At 45.6% G+C, this 8,092-nt stretch overlaps 1 long non-coding RNA gene across 1 annotated transcript in view; it reads left to right on the forward strand.

Annotated features, from left to right (window-relative positions):
- The first annotated feature begins 2,863 nt into the window (after positions 1–2,863).
- LOC122554665 overlaps positions 2,864–8,092 on the forward strand; it is an 18,977-nt gene continuing 13,748 nt past the window's right edge. Inside the window, exons 1-2 of the long non-coding RNA XR_006313053.1 lie at positions 2,864–3,201; positions 6,770–6,771. This is a non-coding gene — a long non-coding RNA (uncharacterized LOC122554665). The remainder of the gene's footprint in view (positions 3,202–6,769; positions 6,772–8,092) is intronic.

An 8,092-nucleotide genomic window follows, 5' to 3' on the forward strand; every position in this document is an offset into this window, starting at 1 on the left:
AATGGCAAGAGAGAGAGAGTGATAAAGAGAGAAAGTGATAAAAAGAGAGAGACAGGATCTGGTCACCACATTGTGGGAAGAAGTGATTGTACTCGGGAGGGTGCAGAGATTTCCCAGGATGCTGCCTGGGCTGTAAGGTCTGAGTGATGAGGAAAGATTGGAAAGACTGGAGTTGTTTTCCTTGGAGCAGTGAAGGTTGAGAGGAGACCTGACAGAGGACTATAAGATTATGAGGGGCACAGATAAATTTGACAGGAAGGCACTTTTTACATGGATAAAGGTGTCAGAAACTAGGGTCAGAAACTAGGGTCAGAAACTGAAGGTAACACAGACACAGAAACACAGAAACACAGACACAGGAGTAGCCCACTCAGCCCTTTCAGTCTGCTCTGTCATTCAGTATGATCATGGCTGATCCTCTATCTCAAAGCCATATTCCTGCTTTTTCCCCATTCCATTCATGCTGTGAAAAGGCAAAACAATAATCTTGAACATATTCAATTCTCTCTCCTCCATAGCTGTCAGGATCGTAGGTACAGAGTTCACAGGTTGACTACCCTCTGAGTGAAGAAATGTTTCCTCATCTCAGTCCTAAATGGTCAACTTTGTATCTCCCAAGACTGGGTCCCCTGGTTCCAGAATTCCCAACCAGGGGAAACCTCCTCCCTGCCCAGCCCTGTTGGAAATTCATACATTTCAATCTGATCCCCTCTGATCCTTCTGAACTCAAGTGAGTTCAGGCCCAGTCGACTTAGAGAGTGCGAGGTGAGTTGAGGAGAAATATTTTCACCCAGAGGGTGGTGGGAGTCTGGAACTCACTGCCTGAAAGGCTGTTTGAGTCACAAACTCTCGTGACATTGTAGTAGTGTTTAGATATTCATTTGTGTTGCTGTAGCTTCCAGGCCTATGGACCAAGAGCGGGAAAATGGGATTAGTTTGTCAAGGTCTTTGTTGTCCACCACAGACACAATGGGCCAAATGGTCTAATTCAGCGCAGTTTACATCAATGTCTCTCTAGGATAGACAGACAGAGAGAGAGAGAGAACGGGGAGACAGAGAGAGACAGAAGAGGAAGTGTGAGGGGCTGATGTGGCTCTCTCTGCCCTATGCCATTTACATACTGAGGAACACCCAGTCAGACTCTCACAGGCTGCAGCTTTATAAAGCAGAGCCCAGTGAAGGGAGATTTTATCAGGAACCAGGCACAGGGACAGGAGCACACACCATGATTTCACACATCCAGCTGATCTGGCCCCTGGCATTCTGTGTCGCAGGTACAAATCTCTCTCCTTCCACCTTGAATCTTTAGCTGCTCTCCATTTCACTCCAATTCCACAGACTTGTGATTGAAGGGAAAATGCTGAAACCGGAGGAATGCTCAGTGTCTTCAACAATTTCTCATTTGACCGGCTCTTTCTGTGACAGTTCTGACTTCACTGTGTTTCTCTCTGACCCCTCAGGTATCAGTGGGGACATCATCATGAGCCAGTCTCCCCCGGTGCTGTCAGTGGGCGAGAAGGTCAGAAACCCTCTCTCCTGATCTACAATGCAGCAACTCGATTCACAGGAGTCTCCAATCGATTCACCGGCAGTGGATCAGGGACCAGTTTCACTCTGAAAATCAGCAATGTTCAGAATGAGGATGTCGCTGACTATTACTGTCAGAAGTTTACAGCTGGCCTTCACGGTGATACTGAGCTGTACAAAAACCTCAATACACACAGCACCACCTCCTGTACTGACACATTCACAATTATATGTTATACATAATAATAGAGACACAGTCCTACCTCTGTCACTGATACAAACACAGTAATATACAAATGAAACTGAACAAATTACCCCGTGCCGGAATTGTCACTGTCCACGACACACTCCAGTCCCTGTGGTGTCCACCGCTCACTGAAAGTTTCAAGTTTCCCTCTAACACCCCATGGCCAAGTGTGAAGAATGGCTGCATGATTTAATATCAAAAAATAAATTGAACAAACTTCCCGATCCCAGCTGGACACATCTCAAAGAGAGAAACAGAATGAGAGAAACAGAGGGGAAGAAAGACATGAATGAGGGAGAGACAGGGAGAGGTTGAAAGTGACAGAGGGAAGCAGAGTGCAGAGGTTTTTGTACAGCCTCTGCACTGGGAGCTCTCACTGTGGTATACGTTCGGTCCAGGAACCAAGCTCAGACTGAGTAAGTAAATTTCATTCCTCTGTTATTAACCCTGTCAATACTGAAACACAATTTCTAAAACACAAATGCTAAATTGTTGAAGGTGTTAGTGGGGAGCTGCAGTGAATGAAATGGTTGATTGAGGAGCACTGGGTCTTACAGGGTGTCCAGCTGTATTTTTTTCTTTCCTTCGCCCCCTTTAAAAAGCAAGATATAAGTCAGTAAGTTTTACTCACTGTGTGGAGGAGCTCTGTCCATTTGCAGCCTGTGGTCCCATTCCTGCAGCATGGAGTAAAATCAGTGAGTAGCCTCCTGCCAGTCCCAGTGTGACGGACACGGGCAGAGATTGATGTGAGCTCTGGCTCCCTGTCCCAGTCTCTGATCTCACTGACCTCAGCAGCAGCAGCAGCAGCAGCAGCAGCACAGTGAGACACCGAGCTCCCACCTCCCCCAGCTTTAACTCTGCTCAATCACACAATCACAGAGTTATTACAGTGTACAAGGAGGCCATTCCAACAATCTTGTGGGTACTGGTTCTCTGAATGAGCAATTCACTGAGTTCCTCCTGCCTTCTCCCTGTCACCCTGCACATTGTTCCTTTTCAAATAACAGTCTCATTCCCTTCGGAATGTTTCAATTGAAGCTGCCTCCACCACACTCTCAGGCAGTGCATTCCACACCTTAACCACTCACTGGCCGAAAATATTTTTCCTCATCTCACTTTTGTACTTTTCCCAATTACTTTCAATCTGTGGTCTCTCGGTCTCAATCCTTTCTCAATTGGGAACACTTTCTCCCTATTTATTCTGTTCAGGCCCCTCCTGATTTGAATTCCTCGAACAAATCTCCTTTCAGCCTTCTCCAAAGAAGACAGTCCCAAATTCTCCAGTAGATCTTCATAACTGATGTTCCTCATCCCTGGAATGACCTTTGGGAATATAATTTGTCATCACTACAAAACATTCACATGCTTCCTGAATTAGTCACATTATCTATGTCCCTCATGGTTTTATAAATGTCTCAGCCTCCGATGTTCCGATTCATCCCCTCCCTATCGTTCATACCCTCCAATTCCGAGCAAAATCTTTGTAAATCTTTTTCTGCACCTTTTTAAAGTTTAACAACATCCTTCCTATCACAGAATGATCAGAATTGTTCACATTATTCCCAAACTGGCCTCACCAATCTCCTGTACAGCTGCAACATGATGTCCCAACTCCTATACTCAATACAGTGACCACTAAAGGCAAACGTTCCCAACACCTTCTTCATCGCCCTGTCTCCCTGTGATCCAGCTTTAAGGAATAATGCACATTTCCCTTACCTTCATCCCTTACCTTCACCCCTCACCCCTCACCCCTCATCCCTCATCCCTCATCCCTCATCCCTCATCCCTCGGTGTCTTTGTTCAGCAACACTCCACAGGGCCCTACCATTAACTGTGTAACTCCTGCCCTGGTTTGCCTTACCAAAATGCAACATCTCTCATTTATCTCAACTGAACTCCATTTGCCACTCCTCTGTCCATTGCCCCATCTGATCAAGGTCCCATGTAATCTGAGATAATCTTCTTCACTATCCACTGTCCCACCAATTTTGATGTCATTTCCAAACTGATGTTAACTCCTATATTCACAGTGAAATCATTTATTTAAATGACCAAAAGCAGTGAACCCAGCCCCACTCCTTGTGGCAAATAGCTATTCACAGATCTCCAGTCTGAAAATCAACCCTTTATCAACACTCCCTCTCTCCTATCTTCAAGCTAATTTCTTTTACCCAAACGGCTAGCTCCCCCTGGATCCCATGTGGTCTAACCTTACTAACCAGTCTATCATGTGGAACCTTGTCAAACACTTTACTGAAGTCCATACAGACAGTGTCTACTGTTCTGCCTTCATCAATCTTCTTTGTCACCTCCTCAATCAAATCAGGGAGACACAATTTCCCATGCACAAAATCACACTGATTATCTAAATGGATATAAATCCTGTCCCTCAGAATCCACTCCAACATCTTATCCAGCACTGACATCATGCTCACTGGTCTATAATTCCCTGGCTTTTCCTTGTAGCCTTTCTGAAATAATGGTACAACATTATTTCTCCGGTTCTCCAACACCTTACCTGCAGCTGTCGATGATAAACATATCTCAGAAAGGGGCCCAGCAATCTCTTCCCTAGTTTCCCACAATGTTCTGGGATACACCTGATCAAGTCCGAGGGATTTATCTACCTTTATATGTTTTAAGACCTTTCGCATCTCCTCATTTGTATGTGGACTTTTTCAAAACATCACTATTTTTCCAAATTCCCTCGCTTTCATGTCCTTCTCCCCAATAAATACTGACCTGAAATATTTGTTTAGGATCTCACCCATCTCCTGTGAATTACAAAAATACAGCACTCACATTTATCTGAATTAAACTGCATCTGCCATTCCTCAGCCCACTGGCCCAGTTGGTCAAGATCCCATTGTACTCTTTGACAGCCTTTTTCACTGGCCACGATTCCACCTGAAAATTCACCTGAACACAGTCTCACACCTCTGGCCCCTCTCTGACCGTTACATTGCTCCTACCTCAGTCTATATTCAGAAATTAAAGACCCCTTTCCCCCATTTATAATGACTCTATCATATTTGCAGGTTTCTGTAAATTCCTTGCAGATGTGTTCCTCCACATCCTTCCCACTGGGTGGTGAGGATTCTGTGGACCTTGGTGTTCCTCTCTGATATTCCCCCCTGGCTCCCACATCCCTGCCAAGTTAGTTTAAACCCTCTCCAACAGCACTAGTAAATCACCCCAAAGGAACTCAGTCCCAGCTCTGTTCAGGAGCAACGCCGTCTGGTCTGTCCAGGTCCCATCTCCCCCAGACCAACTCCCAAAATCGCAAGAATCTAAAGTCCTCCCTCCTGGACCCTCTCTCCAGCCCCACAGTCACCTGTATTACCCTCCTGTTCCTCTTCTCACTTGCATGGGATACTGGGAGTAATCTGAAGATTCCTACCTTTTAGCTCCTGCTCCTAATTTCCTCCCGAGCTCCCTAAATTCTGACTGGAAGACCACATCCCTTTTCTCCCACTGTCACTGGGACCGATGTGGACCACAACTGCTGACTGTTCCCCCTCTCCCCTCAGGGTGCTCTGCAGTCGCTCAGAGACATCCTTGACCCTGGCACCAGGGAGACAATACACCATCCTGGATTCCCATCTGCAGCTGCAGAAACACCTATCGATTGCCCTCACTCTCAAATCTCCTCTCCTCTCACTCTTCCAGTCTTCCTTGTGCCCCCCTGGACAGCTGACCCACCCGTGCTGCCAGGGACTTGGCTCTGGCTGAACTCCCCAGATGAACCATCATTCTCATCAGGATTCTGAACTGAATCCTGGTTGGAGAGTGGGATTCCTGTACTAGCTGCCTAGTTCTGATGACAAACAGCTACAGCAGGGCTCACAGTCCAGTGGGTTCAGTGTTCCCGGCTTTTGGGGAAACTCTCCAGAAGACTTTAAGAAATAGGAGCAGAAATCAACCATTCAGCCCATTGAATCTACTCTGCCATTTGATCTTGGCAGATATGCTTCTCAACCCTATTCTCCTGCCTACTCCACAGGAACGTTTGATCCCCTTAGTAAACACAAACCTATCTATCTCTGTCTTAAATACACTCAGGGACTTGGCCTCCACTGCCATCTGTAACAATATGTTCCACAGATTCGCCACCCTCTGGCTGAAGAAATTCCTCTTCATCTCAGCTCGAAAGGGTCGGCCCTTCATTCTGAGGCTGTGCCCTGGTTACCGAAACTCTCCTGTTTTTGGAAACATCTTCTCTGCATCCACTCTATCCAGGCCTATCAGTATTCTGTAAATTTCAATGAGATCCCTCCTCATCCTTCTAAAATCCATTGAGTACAGACCCAGAGTCCTCAACCATGCCTCACATGACAAGCCCTTCATCCCCAGGATTATTCTTGTAAACCGCTCCAATGCCAGCACATCGTTTCTTAGAACATGGGTCCCAAATCTGTTCACAATATTCCAAATACAGTCTGACCAGAGCCTTACACAACCTCAGCAGTACATCTCTGCTTTGTGTTCTGGCCCTATTGAAATGAATGCTATCATTTCATTTGCCTTCCCAAGCACAAACTGGACCCGCCTGTTCACCTGAAGAGAAACCTGAAAGAGGTTTGTGCTTTAGATTTCCAAAGGCTTTCCTCATTTAGCAAACATTCTTTGTATTTCTTCTTCCTACCAAAGTGCATAACCTCACACTGTCACACATTGTATTCTATCTGCCACTTCTTTGCCCACTCTCCGAGCCTATCCAGGACCTTTATCAGTCTTCCCACTTCCTCAACACTACCTGTGCCACCACCTATCTCATGTCGTCTGCAAACTTAGCAACAATGTCTTCACTTCCTTCATCGAGATTGTTCATGTATAACGTGAATAGTTATGGTCCCAACATTGACACATGCAGAACTCTACTCGTCACCAGCGGCCATTTTTCCTCATTCTCTGCTTTATGCCAACCTGTACGTCCTCAGTCCATGCCAGTACATTGCCCCTAACATTATGGGCTCTTAATTTATGTCAAAGGCGTTCTGGAAAATCCAAATAGATTACTTCCTCAGACTCTCCTTTGGCTGACTGGCTTATTGCCTCGTCAAAGAATTCTAACAGATTTGCCAGGCATGACCTCCCCTTGATGAAGCCATGTTGAATCAGCCCTATTTTCCCATTGCATTTCCAAGTTATGCAATTTCATCCTTAAATTGAAGTCTAAAACCTTACCAACAATAGTCCAGGCTAACTGGCCTATAATTTCCCATCTTCCAACTCCCTTCCTTCTTAAACAGGGCTGTTATGGAAGCCATTTTCTATTTCCTTGCCCCCACCAAATTCCTCCCCACCCCACCTCCACACCCTGACTCCATTGATTCCTGAAAGATCATCATCAATGCCTCCCCAATCTCCTCAGCGATCTCCTTCAGAACACACTCATGTAGTTCATCCAGTCTGGGTGAGTTATCCACATTTAGACTTTCCAGCTTCCCAAGTACCTCCTCCTTAGTGATGGCCACTACACGCCGCCCTGTCCCCAACAGTCTTGAAGTCCTGGTATGCTGCTGGTGTTTTCCATGGTGCAGACTGATGCAAAATATCTATTTAATCCCTTTGCTATTTCTATTATTCTTTCTCCAACCTCATTTTCCAGTGATCCAATGTCTATTTTTGCCTCCCTCTTCCTTTTTATATATCTGTTAAAACTCTTACAATTTTCTTTTGTATTACTGGCGCGCTTACCCCCACATTTCACACTCCCCATCCTTAATGCTTTTATCGTTGTCCTCTACAGGTTTTTAAAGACTTCCTAATCCTCTGGCTTCCCACTATTCTCCACCATATTGTATGCCTTTTCTTTTGCTTTTATGCTATCCTTGACCTTCCCCATCAGCCATGATTGCCTTGCTCTCCCCTTAGTATGTTTCTTCTTTTTTGGGATGAGTTCCTGCTCTGCTTCCTGAATTAACCCCAGAAACTCTGCTGTTTGCTGCCCCACCATCTTACCTGCTGGCTCCCCTTCCAATCAACTCTGGCCAGCTCCTTCCTCATGTCTTTGCAGTTACCATTACTCAATTGAAATACTGTTTCATCTGATTGCAGCTTCTCCCTCTCAAATTACAGGGGGAATTCTATCATATTATGGTCATTTATCCACAGGGATACTTTCACCTTAAACTCACTGAATCAAGTTTGCCTCATTCCACATCACTGAATCCAGAACTGCCTGTTCCATAGTGGCTCAACCACAAGCTGCTCCAAAAACCATCTCATAGACATTCCATGAAATCCTTTCCTTGAGACACGCTACCCAGTCCACCTATCCATTGAAGTCTGCCCTGACATTTTGTATCTGGC

Source organism: Chiloscyllium plagiosum, chromosome 11 (genome assembly GCF_004010195.1).
Source record: "Chiloscyllium plagiosum isolate BGI_BamShark_2017 chromosome 11, ASM401019v2, whole genome shotgun sequence".
NCBI classification, from domain to species: Eukaryota; Metazoa; Chordata; class Chondrichthyes; order Orectolobiformes; family Hemiscylliidae; genus Chiloscyllium; species Chiloscyllium plagiosum.